This window comes from Aethalodelphis obliquidens, unplaced genomic scaffold (genome assembly GCF_003676395.1).
Source record: "Aethalodelphis obliquidens isolate GAN/ISIS:26980383/991018 unplaced genomic scaffold, ASM367639v1 scaffold16, whole genome shotgun sequence".
In the NCBI taxonomy this organism is placed as follows: Eukaryota; Metazoa; Chordata; class Mammalia; order Artiodactyla; family Delphinidae; genus Aethalodelphis; species Aethalodelphis obliquidens.
In genome coordinates this window covers 24,937,008-24,956,629 of record NW_020837960.1, presented here as the reverse complement: position 1 = coordinate 24,956,629, position 19,622 = coordinate 24,937,008, and the positions used below count along the sequence as shown (strand labels likewise).

The 19,622-nt window shown below is 39.5% G+C and overlaps 1 protein-coding gene across 2 annotated transcripts in view; it reads right to left on the bottom strand.

Annotated features, from left to right (window-relative positions):
* Positions 1–19,622, bottom strand: part of STARD13 (StAR related lipid transfer domain containing 13) — a 170,361-nt gene that overhangs the window by 98,296 nt on the left and 52,443 nt on the right. The window contains exon 1 of one of the 2 annotated variants that reach the window (XM_027116530.1): positions 4,267–4,441. The exons of the other annotated variant lie outside the window; for it this stretch is intronic. The gene's annotated coding sequence lies outside the window, so the exon portion shown is untranslated. Of the gene's footprint in view, positions 1–4,266; positions 4,442–19,622 lie in introns of those variants that run through there. 2 annotated transcript variants of the gene reach the window in all.

Sequence of the window (19,622 nt, the reverse complement as noted above, 5' to 3'; positions counted from 1 at the left end):
TCAGAGTCATTTAACACGCAGACTCAAGTTTTCCCTTCTTAACTGTTTTTAAAATCAGTTGAACAAAAAAGTTCAACCATTAGAATTTCCATCTCTGTCAGTCACAGTCTATTTTTTTAATGAAAATGGATAAGACAGGCTTTTTAGGCCTCTCCGAATGCTAAAATTATTGTTTCCTTAGAGAGTTTTAAAACTTTGGCCTCAAAGGTTACCTTATTTTCAACATTTTCTAAATTAAAAAAAGGAAGAATGGTAAAATTGGAAGCCTGGTGAGAAGCTGAAACTTGATTGCTTCAAGTATACCCTGGTTCTTTGCAAAGAATGTAAAAAAGGCAGCATTGAGGTCAATACAATTATATATAATTGATCAGGCAACCCCCTGATTATTAAAAACTTTATTATGATTAAAACAATGCCAGTGTCTTATTTGCCATTTTTCATATTATTAACTATCTTTGTTCAGAAGGCTTTATCTACTTTTTTTTTTTTTTTAAACCACTTCCTTAGGATAATTTCCTAGAAGTGGATTTACTGGATGAGAGGGACTTGATAAATGCGGCCAAACTGCTTTTTCAAAAAGATGGCTATATGTTCTTTTTAAAACATATCTAGCCACAGATAAATCAAGGCTCTCTCCAAACAGAGACAGTTGATTGACAGTTTCAATTTTTAGCTAGCTAAGTGTAATTAGCAGGGCTTAGATAGGACTAGTAGGTTAACCATCTGTCTACTGGTGATGGCATACACAGTTTTTCCAGCCTAAAACAGTCTATATGCTATTACACTCTAATGGTCAAATTATTCCAGACACACAAATGGGTACCCAGACTCTGTCCCAAAAGGTGTGTGATTATAGTATACCACGAACTAGATAATATTTTCAGAAAGATACAGAAAGACTGTATTCTGTGTACAGTTGTACATTCTGTATAATGTTGTTCATTCATTCAACAGACATTGCTTGAACACCAACCACGTATGAGAAACTATGGTAACCACCAGGGAAACAAAGAAACATGGAGTTTTCCCTGTCTCTGAGGAGCCTACAAAGGGAGCGAGATATGTAAATAAAGAATGAAGTAGAAGATAAGAACTCCATCAGAAGTTTATACTATGGGAACCATGAACGAAGAAGCTCCTGACTCTAGGGAGGAAGAATATTAGGGAAGGCTTCAAAGGCTGGTAATGTTTAAAGCTGCTTTGGAGGATGAAAAGAACGATAAAAAGTAGTAGAGAAAGTATTTAGTGGAGACCAGGACTGGAATGAGCGGAGCATGGAGGTGTGGAAGCGTCAGGGTCAAATTGGTGGGAGGGGGAGGAGGTACATGATGGTACACTGATTAGTTCTCTCCATGAAGGGCTCTAGGGGTTTGAAAGAGGGAGGAGATCAGAAGAGGGTCAAGAGAAGCCTCTGAATGATGAGCAGGATTTGTTAAGGAAGAGAGGATAGGAATATTCCAGGAAGCGAACAAGTGACTTTAAAGTTTTCTAAGCGTTTTCACACATATTATGCCGTTTGACCTCCACAACAACCTTATGTGGTAAGGTAAACATTCTTATACATTTTTTTTTCTCATACCTTGTTATTCTCATATTGCAGCAGAAGAACTACGAGTCAGTGAGGTTAAGTGACTTGCCCAAGGTCAACACAGTTGAGTGTGGGCAGCTGTGCTTCAACAACTCAGTGAACGGTGCCCAGGGGGATGGTTTTGTTTGGAGTGTGGCGTATTGGCCACTGAGATTGGCAGGTCTGACTTCTGACTTCTGATGCTGTTTGCACTATATTAACCTGCTATCATGTTTATCACTTCAAATGAAAATGGTTTAAATTGAAAACACACTAATGGCTCCTATCTTTTACTTTTAATATTTTATATACTGTTGTTTTTATCAGAATATTGGAAAGATGCTCTCCTCTCTCTTTCTCTCTCTATAGACATATCTCTATACCTTATATGAAGATAAGCATGTATTTATTTAAATATGGTGTATATGTATACATAACATGTTAGAAAATATTAGGTAACTTAATTTGCACTACCATCCATTTCCTTATATTAGGAACTTTAAAAAATTATATATATTTAAACATACTAGATTAAAGCAGTGCTGCACCAATTTTAGCCCAACTTCTACAACTTCAACCTATTTGAGGGAATTCCTGGTGTTTCCCAATGCCAGGAATTGTGATGAGAAAAATCAAAGGATAATTCCACATAGAGAAAAGAGATGAGTACAAGTACCTTCAAGAGTAGCTGCTGCCAACGAAAGTACTACTGTGTAAGATTATAGGATCTTGTTTTCAGTGACCCAGAATTTTTCAGCTTTTTTCAGTCTAAGGAAACAGAGGCAACTTTAAAAATGACATACATACTAAAAACTAACAGTGCAAGACACATTATAAATATCTTGCTGACATTTGAAATGTCTCTGGAAGTCAAAGAGATGGCTAGACTTATTCACTATATTTTTAAGCAGTGAAACTGATTTATTAAAAGGTTAGCTCTCTTCCTCAAGGTTGCCACGGTAGGCAGCATAGGGTAGTGGCTGAAAATCCAAGGCTTCTGACTGTTACCTTGGTCTTTGCAATAAATTCAAAACGTCTTCATCAGGTTTGACATGGGTATTGTCAGAAATTGGCAAATATTCTTTCCCACATTAGAAAAACAGGTCTGGATGCTACCCTGTCACACGTCAGCATATGTCAGCACATGTGAGTTTAGCTCTCGCAGAATATACTGGCTGGCGTATCTGATACCCTCCCTCACACACAGATACGAGTCTACATGTCAGGAAGAGTATGTTCCAGAATTTCAGAGAGACCATCTCGCACACATTTCTAAATGACTGCGTAAGTTGCAGTGAGCCTACGGAGAACCCTGCCTACTGATATTTTCTTCCTCTCATTCTTCAAGTCTAGATTATAGGAAACAGGTTAGACTTCTAAAAAGACAGTAAGACAAAATGTTCAACTTTCAGTTTCTGACTCCCCCAATAAGAAAAGACATCAATGTGGCATTTATGATGAAATGCGTGGAAAAGGCCCTGTAGAAACAATATGGTTGCTCGTAATGGCACAATCTCATTCAAAGGTGCCAGGAACACTAATGAGATCTGGATGTCAGGAAAAGCAGAAATAGATCAATACTTCTCCCCCACTTGTAGTTGCTCCACCATCAGTCACTGCGTTGCTCTATGTAAATGAAATCAATCAGCAAGGATTTCTGTAAAATGCATAAAACAGTTGTCTTCTAGACTCTCCCAGAAGATAAATGATTCCAGACGTTGGACTGCAGCCATTTTCCCACACATGCTACAAAGTTCTAACATCCATATTGGGCCATAACACTGAGTGGTTTTGCAAGCTTACAGCCAGTGCTTCCACTTCTGGTTTGGACTAGAGAGCTTGCTAACGCAGATGCAAAATAAGTCCCTTTCTGACTGTGTAAATTGTAAGAGAATTGCCTTTTTCTAATACAGGGGCTCCTGTGATCCACCTCAAAACTTTTTGCTATTGCTCTCATAAGCTTATCATTCCAAATCACTGCTTTAGATCCCTTCAGAATTAGACCAATCCCAGACTAATAAAACATACGACCTGTGGCATCAAATGCAGACCTCTTAGATGTAAAATACAACAACAAACAGCACAAGTCCAACTTTGTTTTAAAACGAACACGTTTGGAAATGTATTAAACATACACAGCAGAATTGCTTTATATGGCAGCTTATAAAGAAGATCCAGAAGCAGCCTCCTTTAAAAACTATGTCAACACAATAACATTATTAGGAAAGGCATGAAGAAGTTTAGGTCATATTCATGGCTATTTATGTAACCGATCTCAGGGAACTAAATATTCAATAGACAGCATTTTCTGCCAGCGTCTTAAATCTGAGAGATGGGTACTTTCTCACTAAATTGCCTTTGAGGAAAAATACAGGTAACTTTGCCCACAGTTCAAAAAAATAAGAAAAAAGTCTGATATCAATATCTATAGTCTAACTGAGATAAAAGCAATTCTCTGAGGTTAAATAAGAGTAAATAAGTATCTTACTGTAACTTTCAAATGTTTTTAAAGTGAAAAATTAAAATGAGAGGCACTGCTTTAAATTTTAAATCAAGTTCTTGTTAAAAGATTGTCCTTCTAAATATCAAGTACACCACAAAGAAAACTTTATGTATCAATAACAAAACTCTCAGTACAAGTAGGAAGTAACTGTTGTCTTACCCAGCGCCAGAACCTCTTCTATGGAATACAAACTCACTTTGTTTAAAACGTCCTTAGGCTGTGCTGTACCTTTGAAACAAAACCACTCTCTTCTTCATTTCATTTTCTGCTTTCTTGAAAATCGCTTCTCCGAAACTGACAGATGGTGCATCTGTCACTGAGTGTTTCCTGTTCGTTATCTCTGCCAGCTAATATTTCCCCTGTGCTTAGCTGTTGTCTGTGAGACTGTTCCACATCATTCTAGCCTGATCAATGGTGTGCCTGGTTTGAGGTTGGTCTTGGTCCCGCCTCCAGCTCTAAGAGAAAAAAACGAAAACTCACAGCTGGATTTCCTATAAATCCTCTCCTTAAAATCTGGCTCTGTAGCTATGGCACATACTAGAGGAAAAAGCTGCCAGTCTGTCACAAATCAAGGGAGGGAGGGTGATCCTTGCCTAAGGTCCCCCCATGCCAGTGCCAAGTGTGTAGGTTATATAACAAATCCCATGGTAACATGGCCTGAAACTTCACAGGACAGGAGGAAGCATTTTAACCAGGCTTAGGTTTTTCTATGTAATGACACTCAAAAGAAGATGCCCATGACTGAAACACACACACGCGCACACACACACACACACACACACACACACGCAAGCATGCATCCATGACGGAATAATTTTTAACATGTTAAAATTATGAAAACTGATTCCAGGGAGAAAATGGAAAAAGAAAAAGCACCAAAATAGGACATTATAAAATTGGTGTACTTGTACCTTTCTATCCTAAAACAGAGGTCATTATTCACATTCAGATGACATTACACCCCCTAAGCGACAGGACTGGCTGATATTTATACTACCATGAACTTGGTGAATCAAGAGAAGGTATGGGATGCATTTCAGGTTCTAGATGAGAGAAGACTGCTCTACCAAGTAGAGCTGACTGTGCAACACCAGTCTGCTTCGTAAATCTTTAGCACACAGCGTGCATTTTTAGGCTTACATATTCTGCACAGTCAACAGTAGTCAAACCTTATCAGGTAGAAAGGCTGCACATTTATTGCAAATAGCTATGTGAGCGCTACTAAAACCAGGCTAAGGATTTGAAGACTGCACTAGGATCCAGAGTCAGAAGACTGGATTCAAGTCTCAGTTTTGTTTCTTGAACAGTGTCCTTGAACACGAAAAGCACAGAGTAAAGCTCTGGAGACCTGACAGGTGATTTCAAAATTAAATTAAGATGATAAAATACTGTGTTGTTATTATTCAACTTTTGTATTGTTCTTTTCAACAACAGAGAGAATATTAAATAAGTATAAATATTTAATCTGGCAAAGGATGGTACCAAACAAAATACCACTGCCTGTGATAAGGAAAGCTAAAGATAAAAAATCCTGGGAATAAAGTGCAGGGTATAAAGTGCATGCTGAGGATTACAGTAACAGATTTTGAACATCTGAACTCTATCGTGAGGGCATACATGGTGAGCATAGGTCAGAGTGGGGTTGAGTAGTAAGTCTGAAACCTTAGTTTTCCTTCCACATTTTCACAGAAGAATCCTGGAACTGTCATCTGTCATTTGTCTGTGAGTCCCTTAAGAGCAGGGACATACACAATTGGTGTCTGTTGAATAAATGAGAAACCGAGCTAGATAGAGCCACTCACTGTAAAGGAGGAACTGTAGATGATTATGAGAAGCCCATGGTTGAAGTTGGAAAATCTGGTTCTTCAAGGCTGAGACTACCTGTGTGTCCTTCCAGTTCTGTCAAATGTGAGGTTGGGCTTTGTAGGGAAAGAGGCTTTTTGGGTCACTGGAAAGAGAGGAGCTTCGTTTGTGGACCCCTGATCTGGTCCAGCTTTCTACACTCACCCCTAACCATCTCCCCTTCCTCACTTCCTCCCATGAGAATGTCATCTGCTGACAATGAGCCTGAGTCAAGAACCACGATGTTGGTAAACATCCCTTTAATGAAAGTACGGGGATTGTTAGGGTGAATTCTTCCTAATGGGGGATGAAAGTCCTTGTTTGCTATGGCTGGCAAGAAGGAAGCTTTCCAAATCCAGAGGAGCCCTGTTGCACGTGGGCTGGGTCAAGGGCAGCTGTGGACGCCACCAACGGTAAGGAAAGGTGGATGAGATGTGCTCCTGCCCCTACGCCGCCTGCTTCCTCACTGCCAGTGCGTTTCTGAGTTCTCAACTAAATACACTGCAAAGTTAATGTACTTTCATAATGGCTTTGGGTGTATGATCTCTTTCCCACAAACTGAAGAATGGTACCAGTTTGGGGTAAGAGAATTTGCCAACTGCAAAGATCTAACCTGATGAATACTCTTTTAAACCTACAATGTGCAAGGCATTCTACTAGGCACCTCAGATACATGCTTCCAGCAGCAGGTTTACCATGGCACGAAGGATTACAATCCAAAACAGGATATGAGAACAGCGGGGAGAGGAAGAGTGCAGCTGGGGGCTCAAGGCCGAAAGGTCACATCTAGTTTAGGGAATGGGGGTGGGAGAATCCAGAAAACATGACTAGGGTGGTAGCATTAAAGTTTGGGAAGGATTTGCATGGGCAGAGATGAGGGAGGACACTTCAAAGAGAAGGACACTCCTACAGGAAGAGTGAGCTCGAAGGCACAGAGACAGGAGCAAGGCAAGCTCCAGAAATAGTGAACCACCTGGTTCTGCTGAAGCATAGGGAACGTGTGGGAGAACCATGGGGTATGAGACTCCAGCAACAAGGAGGAACCATACTGTGGTATGGTCTTGAATGCTGGGAGGGGGTGTGGGGAGTGAATACTAAGTTCAATCAGCGATCATGGAAGTTTTTGAGCATAAGTGTAACATAATCTGAGCAGTGAGATCTAGAAACCATATTTAGGATGGATTATAAAGGAGAGGGTAGGCAGACTGACCCACTTAGGAGACTATTGTAATAATTTAAGCCAGAGGTCATAAATATTCGAACTTGGAGGATGAGGGTAAAAAAAGGAAGGGTGCTAGAGGCAGCTGCATAGGTAAGAGAGTCAAAGGAAATGAGTCAAAGCAAATCCCACTTTAAGCAATTTTTCCTGGAGATATTTGCAGACAGATATACAAACAAATACAAGTTTTAATTTCAGCATTGTTTGTAATCGCCAAAGATTGCAAACTACCTAGTGCCCACCAATAGGGAACTTACAAATAAATTAAGGTACATTCATATAATGAACTTCTATATGCAGGCATTTAAAATATATATGCAGTTACAGGAAAGCTGATGCAAGCTGATATAGATAGGCTGGTGATAGGCACCAGATTGTCTGTGGTTAAGGAATATGTGTAGAAGAGAGAGAAGTTGTAGGCAAGGAGTGAATTTATGGCAAAAGAAGGAAACTATTGGGGAGTGGAATGAGTACTGGGTGGGGACCTCAGGATTTGGATTTTACTTTCAAACTGGCACCTGTATTCCCCAGAACCAGGTCAGCCTAGGGCTGTGCGCTGTATAACCTACCCTTATGTATGTGTCAGCTTCGCTCACAACCATCAACTTGAAGATGCCAGAAACCTGCCTAATCCAGCCCTGCCCATGTTTACGGTCAAAAGCCCAACCCCCATGTGCCTGGGCAAATCAGTAATTGAAAAGGAACACCATCCATGTTTTGGACAAAAATGTTTTTAAGGATTATACCAGCTGGCAAAGCAAATGGCACGACACCTGAAGCTTCCCATTTTTATCAAACCCTGGGCATAAGAGGCCAGCTAAGCATCACAAGCAATATCCATGCCCAGGTGTAAGTACAGAGCAAGTGCATACATGAGCACAGCAATAATAATTAGGCCTGGTCTGCTGGTCCTCAGTCTTGTAATCCTTAAGCTAGGGACTGATACTTCAATCATCAACTCCCTTCTTTTCAACCACAGACATCTTTAATGATCACATACAAGAAGTAAAGTCCAGCCTCACAGAAGGGGTGTGAAACTTCAACAGCAGACCCCGGGGGTCTATGGCAGCTGTGTGTTGTTTGAAAGGGCACTGCATTGATCCAAAAGGGAATGGATAGGGCTCCTCGGGGATTTTGTTTTCTTTTTTGCACAGAGCCAGGCCTGACGATTAAACATTTCTCATCAGCTCTGTAGAGAGGAAAACATACTGAGAAAATGGGGACTCTAAAGAGGAATGCAGCACATCATGGGAAGAGCCTTTCTAACTTAACATACAGACGATTTGCCTCATGGGCAGAATTTGTGCAAAGCAAATTAAAAGTAGGATCTCGCAGCTGGTGAGGGCAGTATGGCTTCATGGTCTAGAGTATTTTCTCTCTTCCATGCAGTGAAAAAACTGAACTTCGTGTCCCAGATGCCTGGGTTCTAATCTTGACTCTGCCAGGTACAAGCTGTGTGAGCATGGACAAGTTACTTGAGATTCCTCCTTGTTAAATGGATAACAACAGTACGACTCTTAGGGGTGTTGTGAAGATTAAGTGGGTTAATATATGTAAAATGCTGGGAACAGAGCATGGCATAAACATTCAATAGGTGTTATCTATCATTCCATAGTGAGAATTTTAAAATATAGGTGAATACAACTACACTTAAAGGGTTGAATCTGATTAATTGCAATTCAAGAAACAGAATCCTCTGTAAGAAGAGCTAATTGCAGTACTCATCTGTAATTTACTTTAAAGCACTTGAGTATATATGGTTGATGTTACATGTGTGTTATTTAGGTAAAGCTATAACCCCGGTGCTGCTAGCATCTGATGAAGCATTCAAAGCCTGAGACAATCTAGCTGGCTTTCTAAACAGGGAGCCTGAACTTGAGAATTGGCTGTTACAAACCCTGCTGGTACCATCTCTCCATCAACAATCTCCAGCTACCATTCTGAGTGTCAAAAATGGGTTTCAACTGGTGAAAACTGTTACGTTGCCTAGCATGCTTGGTGGACTTAAGGTGTTCAAAAGTACAGACTGGCTCAAAGTATTTCGGTGTAAAAATCCAGTAAGACCTTTACCTGCACCTCTGGTGATAATGTCCTAGTCTAAATCCCTAAATAGTCCTACACATGTAATCAGTATGATTTGGTTATAAGGTTTTAGTGAGAGTAGTAGTTGATCCTCTTTTAACTCAAAACTTGCTTCTTTGGCTACCCTTATTTACCAAAAAGAACCTAAGAGTTGTGCACAACCAATTTGATAATTTTAGCTCACTTCCACAGCCATGACTTCTAGAAGATTCTGCTTGCCTGATGCAGGCTATAAGGGTGAGACAATCTGTTTTTGGAATCTGGGTGTTTGCCTCAAGCCTCTTTTGAATCTTTTATGTAAGGCTGTGGTTGAGCATCTAAAAGGAAAGTGAAGAGCTGGGACTCCTTGAAGCTTACACACAAGTTACATGAATCGGTTTATGTTGGGGGAGGGGTGTTTGCTTGTTAATAAATGTCTATATACCTGACAGAATTTGGTCCTACATTGAGTTATCAGTATGACTTGGTTGTGAGGTTTGGGGGAGAGTAGTTGACCCTCTTTTGCCTCAAAAGTTCTTCTTTGGCTACCATTATCGGGCAAAAAAGAAACTAAGAGTTGTGCAGGACCAATCTGACCATTTTTGTTCACTAATAAAGACAGCATGGGGCATGGAACCCACAGGTCAGCAAAAGTTCAAAGTTTGCTCAACCAAAAAGCCCAGGACAAAGATGTTTCTTTTGGTCATATCTGGTTTAGATCTTGAATTCTAAGTAATTCACCAATTTCTTGGCAAAAAGAAACTAGAAAAAACACATCAGAAATGTACTACACAGGGCTTCCCTAGTGGCGCAGTGGTTGAGAGTCCACCTGCCGATGCAGGGGACGCGGGTTCGTGCCCCGGTCTGGGAAGATCCCACATGCCGCGGAGCGGCTGGGCCCGTGAGCCATGGCCGCTGAGCCTGCGCGTCCGGAGCCTGTGCTCCGCAACGGGAGAGGCCACAACAGTGAGAGAGGCCCGTGTACCGCAAAAAAAAAAAAAAGAAAAAAAGAAATGTACTACACATTATTTGCTTTATGCTATGAATATAATTATAATATGAAAATAAAGGTCTCATCCTGCAGTATAGGTTCATTTGCTTTTAGTAAATTTTTGTTATCCTCACAAAGTAAAATCAAAGACTATCTAATACATTTTAATAACTAATAAAAGTAAACTTTAAATATTTTTTCTTTAAAATATTTTAATTACACCAAATAATGCTCATTTTAAAAATTCAAACAAAAGTCCCTTTTATATCCCCAACTCCTAAATCTACTTCCCTCCCTGGAGGTAATCACTATTAACAGCTTAGTGTCTATTTTCCAAACTTTATATATAGGTAATATACATGTATAACTTTTTATGTATATGTAATATATACATACACATATTTTATATGTGTAAAATATACACACATATGTTTCTACATATATGTACATACACCCATACTGCACACCCATGAGATAATTATTCTTACATAAATAGAATCATATTATATGTATTATCCAAAGACTTATTTTGTTCACTTAACAGTCTTGGAGATCTTCAGATGAACCAATAAGAAAGCTACTAGGCTTAATCCAATGGAACCCCAGTGACTATTTAGTCAAAAGTCTGGTACCAGGGAGGCCAGACCAAAGAAGTAGCACTTCTCCAGAATGGAGTCAGAAGCACGCCTGTGCTTTTCTGGGTGGGTCACTTGACAGACCTGTCCCTTCTGTTCCTCTCCTAAGTTTTACATCCTGGGCAGTATGGAAGAATAGATGGAAGAATGAGTGAAAACACAAACTCATAAGTTAAAAAATTAATTGAGTGTAATTCAATTCCTTTACTTGCTGCAGGTGACAGACTGTCCTCCTAACATGCACACAGGTATCTGGAGTATGCCTGCCTTTTTTCTACTGCATTTTAAGCAGAAAATAAATACCACCTTCTACCGTTGACTTTCTCTTACTTATGGCAATGGAAATGTCAAACTTCCAGATCTGGATATTGAGTTGCTTGGGTGCACGTGTCCTCGGAGCATAAGCAAGCAGCAACGCGTGCTAGTTTGCAGGGGTCCTGCAGACAGGCACAGGCAGGAGCAGGCGTGCACAGTGAGGGCTCTGTGACTTCCCACAGTCTCTGGGGTCATGGAGCCCATTTTCAAGTTGCAACTTGTGGTTTTCAGGTTCTCAGGATACTGTGTGTGTCTCCAACACAAATTCAGTAGCAAACATTCCAGGTAATGTTGAAAACCAAACAAACCCGAGTTTATATTGTGCTCTAAAAACAAACTCTCCCCAAATCGCTTTTCTAGCATTTAATATTCCTAAACAGGTAAAAAAAAAAAAAAAAAAATATATATATATATATAGATAGATAGATAGATCGATCATATAATTTCTACTACCGTTAATCCCTTTTCTTTCTCTGGGGAAAAATTACTTTTCATTATAAAATTACAAATTTTTTCTTTGTTGTAAGTCTTGTTTAACATGGAAAGTTTTGTGAAGCTGTTATGTTTTCAGGTGGAAGCAATCTACCCCCATCTCTGATATATTCTCATTTTGAAGCAAATCAAGGTAACTGGCTTGGCTACTTGGATTACTGACTCTGATTTTTTTTTTTTTTTTAACTTTCTTTACCTGAAAAGATTACATAATAAAAGCCTGACTGCACATCTGCAGCAGCTGGGCTCTGAATGAACCGAAGGAGCAATGACAACTGTACATGGAATTCAAATGATAAGAACTTAATTCCACATCAGCTACAGTTTAAAAATGTCAGCACTGCCTTATCTATGTGATGTTCCACTGTACATGTAGGATTTCTACTTCAATATTCGTAAAATTCCAAAAGTTATAAACTTTTGGTTTACATTACCTAGAAAAAAGGAGGGAGTAATAGGGGGAAAAATCTTGTCAGCAAAAAGTCAACTGTGCATTGAAAAGTTGTATTGAAAATGGAGAAAACAAAATCATGTGGTGCAAGAATAACTTTGTTCACAAAAGCAGGCTCAGAAGGATATAAGCTATGAAAAAAAGAACCTTTATGATCGCAACATCTTTCCTACAAATCTGAGGCTCTAGAGAGCGGGCTTGTGGTTTCTGCTGCCAAGAAATGGAACCTACTTTGGCACTCTCGTGGTAGGAAAGGTATACGAAGTTCTGGCATTCAGCAGCTGAGACCAGAGAAAGTCAACAGGAGGGCAGAAAGTATACACTACCTGCTGGGGCGATGCCAACTTCACGCAGAGTGTACATGACAATTCTGCAAGAATGGATTTGCCTCTTGGAAACTGGTACCAGTATGCTTCAGGAGTGTCTCCCCTAATCCCATGCTTGTCTTTTCCTTTCACTCCTACTGTTTACTAACCCTTAACCTTATTATACTGGTTTACATTTTAGATGGTGTTATCTTTAGTTCTGGGTGGAAAAATCCAGAATCCCTGGGTGAAACACAGAGGCCTGCTTTAATTATGATGCTAATGGAAGCAACAATGAAGCTGCAGTTGGAGGAACAAAGCCCCTGCTCACATGACAGGTCAGGCTGATCACTTTCTAAACTGGATTTCTTCCACTGTTTTGAAGATTATGTCACCTATCATTGCCTCGCTCAATTTGTATGTAGCCTAGAGTTTTGACTTTTATTCAGGGTTACCATCAAAAATTGGATTACGCAATTTTTGATGCATGTGCATTTTCATGCAATGAAATTTCTAAAAAAATTAAAAGTCTCGGATCTTTTTAAAGTTCACTTTGAATTTTCAGAACAAAAGCAGACCTAAAGTAGATTCTGAAATTATCATGAGCAGCATCCTTTTACAACCTTGCAAACCAAAAGCACGTTCCTCACTTTTTGGCTCCTATCTGACTGCTTTCTAACAAGAGCTCTACAGGATTTGATTGAAACCAACTTCAAAACCGAACTTGGAGGCATACTTATCTAAAAGGCTCAGGCATACTAGGATCCTGAACTTGTTTCTCGTTTTGCTGTGATGCATGGGTGGCCATGAGCATTCCTGGCAGCTATAAGGCATTTGCCTATGTATTTGGCTTCTAACGTTGTTAATCATACTTATCAACACAGGCAAGCAGTACTGGCCACAAAAGATTAGCTACTCTACTATAATGCTCTCAGTAATCCTAACCCAGGAACATCAGCACTGAGTGATAACTACCTCAGCCAGCTACAACCTTCAATGACTTCAGAACTTATTAAAAACCCTAGTTTTTAATGAGTCCCAGACTTTCTTTTCCATCACCTTACACACACACACACACACACACACACACACACACACCCTCCCTTCTCTTGTAATGGTAGCTAAGACCAAACATTCGCAGTGCTGTACATTGTTTGTGTTTTTAAAACAACTAGGATGCTCTTTAAAATACCACACATATTTTGAGTTTTTAAGGTGGCCTTTACTGTCAAGAGATTCAGGTGCTATTGATCTCATATGAAAAATGTGTACAATAATCAGGAAAGAGGCTGGTATACAGGGAAACTAAACCTTGTTCAAATCCTTTGGAAGCATTAGATTCTAACTGTAGTTTTTCTCCTAAGGCACACAAAACATTGCTCTATTTAGAGAACAAGAAAATGCTTCACCCAACTCAGAAGTGACTGCATCAGAGAATTCAGGAATAGAATTAGTATTGGGGGGCGGGAAATGGGCACCTAGAGCTGAGCCTGCTAGTCTTTGATTGGTGAAATCTTGCTTTCACTTAAGGACTCTTCCATAAAAGACCACATGCTTCATCAGCAGACATATGTGTGCTAAAGTGCCCAAGCTTGAGGCATGGCCTTCATTTTTCCTAGCCCATCTTTACCCCACAAGGCTAATATTAGCATAACTTCTACAAAACAAAACCAGTAAAGGTTCATCTTCTATTTCAATCCTCAGCAAACCCTCTACACAGTGACCTCTAGGTAACAACTGACCATTCACTTTGTAGCATATCATGATTTTTTTTTTTAATATATACCAAACCTAGTGACACTCTGTTCTGTTGACCATGGAAAAGTCAGAGTTTGGAGCCATGATGCTTGGACATGATAATTGTCCTCATATTTGAGGTCAGTTTCATCGCTTTGGAGATGTGGTTACTTCATGGGTTAGACATGATTGAAAAACCGTGGGACTGGAAGACTACAGGAAGCAGAGAAATCTCACTTTCTAGGTGTCTTCAAAGGAATGCAGAGTATCATTTCCCTAAAGTATTTGAATGCAGGCCATTCCAAAACCATAGATGAACTGGATAGCTTCTTGGGATGAAGAACATGGTTGGTAATATGTGACTGTATTCCATCCATCATAGCCCATGGGACACGACATTTGAAAAGACACCTCCCATCTCCCCAGCTCATTGTTTTTGGTGACATGTGCAAACTGAGTACTGACAAAGCATTTGGGGAGGGGAGGGCCAACTGGAAACTTTCCCACCCTCAGGACTTCAGAACCTCCTACTGCCTGCCTCCACGGTGCCTTCAAAAACCCTCTCCAGGGCTTCCCTGGTGGCGCAGTGGTTGAGAATCTGCCTGCTAATGCAGGCGACACGGGTTCGAGCCCTGGTCTGGGAAGATCCCACACGCCGCGGAGCAACTAGGCCCGTGAGCCACAACTACTGAGCCTGCGCGTCTGGAGCCTGTGCTCCGCAACAAGAGAGGCCGCGATAGTGAGAGGCCCGCGCATCGCGATGAAGAGTGGCTCCCGCTTGCCGCAACTAGAGAAAGCTCTCGCACAGAAACAAAGACCCAACACAGCCATAAATAAAAAAATAATTAATTAAAAACAAACAAACAAAAAAAAACCCTCTCCATCCAGCCTGCTCCTGCCAAATGTGCCACTTGACCAAGAACCACTTATGTTCTGGATGAGAAGCCAGTGTGACTGCTGAGAGCGTACAGTGACATTTGCGAGGGGTGGTAGGCCACAGAGCCATCCAAGTCATGGCGAAACCTGTCCTTCAGGGCTTCTCCACTCATTGCTGTCTGGGTGACTGCCATCATCAGATGGCTCTTCCAAAACAGGAAGATTCAAGGGGGAATCTCAGAGAGAGAGAGAGCAAGCGAGAGTGGGCAGTGCAGCACAGCTGAGAAGAATGCTGCTGAGCCCCAAATAAGAAACACTTTCATTAAAAATATTTTCACAGGACTTCCCTGGTGGCGCAGTGGTTAAGAATCCGCCTGCCAATGCAGGGGACACGGGTTTGATCCCTGGTCCAGGAAGATCCCACATGCCACGGAGTAACTAAGCCGGTGCACCACAACTACTGAGCCTGCACTCTAGAGCCTATGAGCCACAACTACTGAGCCCACATGCCGCAACTACTGAAGCCTGCACGCCTAGAACCTGTGCTCTGCAACAAGAGAAGCCCACGCACCACAACAAAGAGTAGACCCTGCTCACCTCAACTAGAGAAAGCCCGCATGCAGCAACGAAGACCCAATGCAGCCAAAAATAAATAAATAAATTTATTTTTTTTAAAAAAAGAGGAAGAGTTAAAAAAATATATTTTCACAAACTTATAAGCTTTTGCATAGTAAAGGAAATGATAAAATTAAAAGACAACCTACAGAGTGGGAGAAAATATTTGCAAACGATGTGACCGACAAACAGTTCACATATACAAACCGTTCACATAACTCAATATCAAAAAAACAAACAACCCAATCAAAAACTGGGCAGAAGACCTAAACAGACATTTCTCCAAAGAAGACATACAGATGGTCAACAGGTACATGAAAAGATACTCAACATTGCTAATTATTAGAGAAATGCAAATCAAAACTATAATGAGGTTATCACCTCACACCAGTCAGAACGGCCATCATCAAAAAGTCTACAAATAATAAATGCTGGAGAGCGTGTGGAGAAAAGGGAACCCTCCTATACTATTGGTGGGAATTTAAATTGGTGCATCCACTATGGAAAACAGCATGGAGGTTCCTCAAAAAGTTAAAAATAGAGCTACCGTATGATACAGCAATCCCACTCCTGGGCATGTATCTGGAGAAAACTCTAATTCGAAAAGATACATGCACCCCAATGTTCACAGCAGCACTATTTACAATAGCCAAGACATGGAAGCAACCTAAGCGTCCATTAATGGGTGAATGTATAAAGAAGATGTGGTATATATATATATGATGGAATATTACTCAGCCATTAAAAGAATGAAATATTGCCGTTTGCAGCAACATGGATGGACCTAGAGATTATCATACTAAGTGAAGTAAGTCAGACAAAGACAAATATTATATGATATCACTTATATGTGGAATCTAAAAAAATAATACAAATGAACTCATTTACAAAACAGAAACAGACTCACAGACATAGAAGACAATCTTACAGTTACCAAAGGGGAAGGGGAGGGGAGGGATAAATTAGCAGTTTGGGATTAACAGATACACATTACTATATATAAAATATACAGATAATAATGATTTACCGTATAGCAGAAGGAACTATATTCAATATATTGTGATAATCTATAATGGAAAAGAATTAGAAAAAGAATATATATGTATATATGTATAACTGAAACACTTTGCTGTACACCTGAAACTAACACAATATTGTAAATCAACTATACCTCAATAAAAATTTTTCAAAATTATGTTTAACATTAGTTTTTTTAAAATGCAGGTTTACTGAAAAATTACCAGCCCAGAAACTACGCTGGGGCCAAAGATAGATAAGGCACAGTTCTTTCCATCAGGAAGCTCTCAGACTAGCAAGGCAGGTAAATCAAGGAAGTGATTATTTCCAAAAAGAAAGACAAATGGTATCAACATTTACTGAGTGTCTACTTAATGGCGAAGCTTGGAGCAGCACTTGAAGTGCCCATCGATGATGAGTGGATAAACACAGTGTGGTATATTCATACAATGGAATATTATTCGGCCTTAAAATGGAAGGATATTCTGACAGGTGCTACAACATATGCTTGAAGATATGCTAAATGAAATAAGCCTGTCACCAAAGGACAAATACTGTATGTTTCCACTCCTATGAGGTACCTAGAGTAGTCAAATTCATAGAGACAGAAAGTAGAATGGTGGTTGCCAGGTGCTGGGGGGAGGGAGAGATGGGGAGTTGTTACTTAATGTGTACAGTTTCAGTTTTGCAAGATGAAAAGAGTTCTGGAGATGGATGATGGTGACAGTTGTATAACAATGTGAATATACTTAAACATTACTGACCTTAGTGCTCATTTAAAACTTAATGTTTTTTTCCATAACCAATGCTTCCTTATTTTATTGAATAAACAATTAAAAATTCCTGAATTTGTATATATCTGCCAAACTTAATGTTCATTTAATATACTTAAAATTGTTTATGATGGCAAATGTTATGTATATTTTACCACATTAAAAAATTATTAATAATCTCAAATGGCAACAGCATAACATTAAACCAACAGCCAGGCCCTTCTAAGCCTGGGGCCCTGTCACAAACTGCAGGGCTGCGTGCCCATGAAGCTGGCCCCGCCTGCATGTCCTCCTCATGCTTCTAGAGTATTCACCACTCTTTATCTGCATGTGGGATGTCCTCCCACTAAACTGTAAACTCCTTGAGAGAAGTTTTATTCATTTTTTACTTTCTTGCATCATCTCACATGTGTTTGATGCTAGAAGGTATTCATTATGTTCTTTTGAATTAATTCCTGTTACAAATTACATTAAGCAAATTATGTTTGATTTAAAAAAACTTTACAAGCATTTATAAACGAGGCTAATATATAACTAGCAGATATAGAATATTTCCAGAAGTACTTTCTGCTGCCTGCAGCATATTTAATGTCCATGTGCATTTCCATTGGGTTTCTATGTTTCCTTTTCTTCATACTTCTCTGTGTTAGGGATGAAGAAGGAATACGATATATGTGCTAGCCATATAATATGTATATGGTAAAGCCCTAAAAATTCTCAGCCATTTGAACTTTTTTAGCAACCAGCAAGATGTTCCAAGATTCCTCTTTGGTAATGAATAATGTCACAGAGAGAAGGCACTGGTGACCTGAAGAAATGTGGCCCTGAATCTAACTGCTATAATTCTTATTTGTTCTCAGGTTGTCTCTCATTAAAACTGAATTAATTTTGTGTTGATCACTGGTCTGTAAAGCACTGATAAATTAAACGATTGGTAAACAATGACTTTCAAAGAGAGAGAAGGGTTAGTAATCCATTTTCCACTTTGAGATTATTACAGAATTTCATTTCTGAAAACAGACCACAGATTAATTTAGTTAAGATCTGATAGTCAACTAAAAAAACTTTGGTGGAAGTCATCCAACTTGTCCTAGATTACCCAGTATTTATTGGCAGTTCTGAGAGTCTGGAGAAAGATGTTAAAAGAGTTATCTGAGGACAACAGTTCAGACAATGCACTGCAGGGTTAATACACAGTTTTAACCTTGGTTCTGCAAGGACAGTGTTTTTCATTGCTTTGTTTATATGTCTTTTCCATATAATTGATGCTGCTACATACTGAATTTTGGATAAGTGAGGTATCACTGCATCATGAGCTTAGAGATTATTAAACACAGCATTTTCATTTCCTCAAGCATAAGTACCTCTGATATATTTTTGTTTTATAAGATACTGCCTTGTGTTCTTCTCGTAAATCTTTTCCTTAATTAAAATAAAATTCCTTTATATCAGTATGTGTCTTCCTTCTAGAATCATTTTGCCAAGATAATTTATATTTGCAAATATTTAGATCTATAGTTTAATCTTATTCCTTCCTTTTATCTTTCTATGACTAATGGTAATGTTTGATTACAAATTTAGAAAACCACATAACTGAAGTTAACACTTGCTCCCCATGGCTTGCTCAAGTTCCAAATAACTTATTTTCAGAGATTAATTTTATTTGTGCTCTTTCCTTCTTTTAAAAATAAATCATTCTGGGCTTCCCTGGTGGTGCAGTGGTTGAGAGTCCGCCTGCCGATGCAGGGGACACGGGTTCGTGCCCCGGTCCGGGAAGATCCCACATGCCGCGGAGCGGCTGGGCCCGTGAGCCATGGCCGCTGAGCCTGCGCATCCGGGGCCTGTGCTCCGCAATGGGAGAGGCCACAGCAGTGAGAGGCCCGCGTACCGAAAAAAAATTTAAAAATTAAGAAAAATAAAAATAAATCATTCTTTCGATCCAACTAATCATTCCAATTCCTTCACTTTTGCCTCATAAAATTACAGAAAGTCTTTAGTAAAAGGCTAGTGCCTGGCTATTGCCAAAAGTGTTAGCGTTATCTAGACAGTAGTTTTCAAATTTAATTCAATTATCCAATTAAAAGAATTTAGTAAATAAACAATTGGACAATATGTGTAAATGTAATATTCAGCCTAGTTCAGGCAATATTTAGATAAAAAGTCTATTAATATGACCCATACTATAAAACATACGACCTTTCAATCATGTCTTAAAATAGTAAT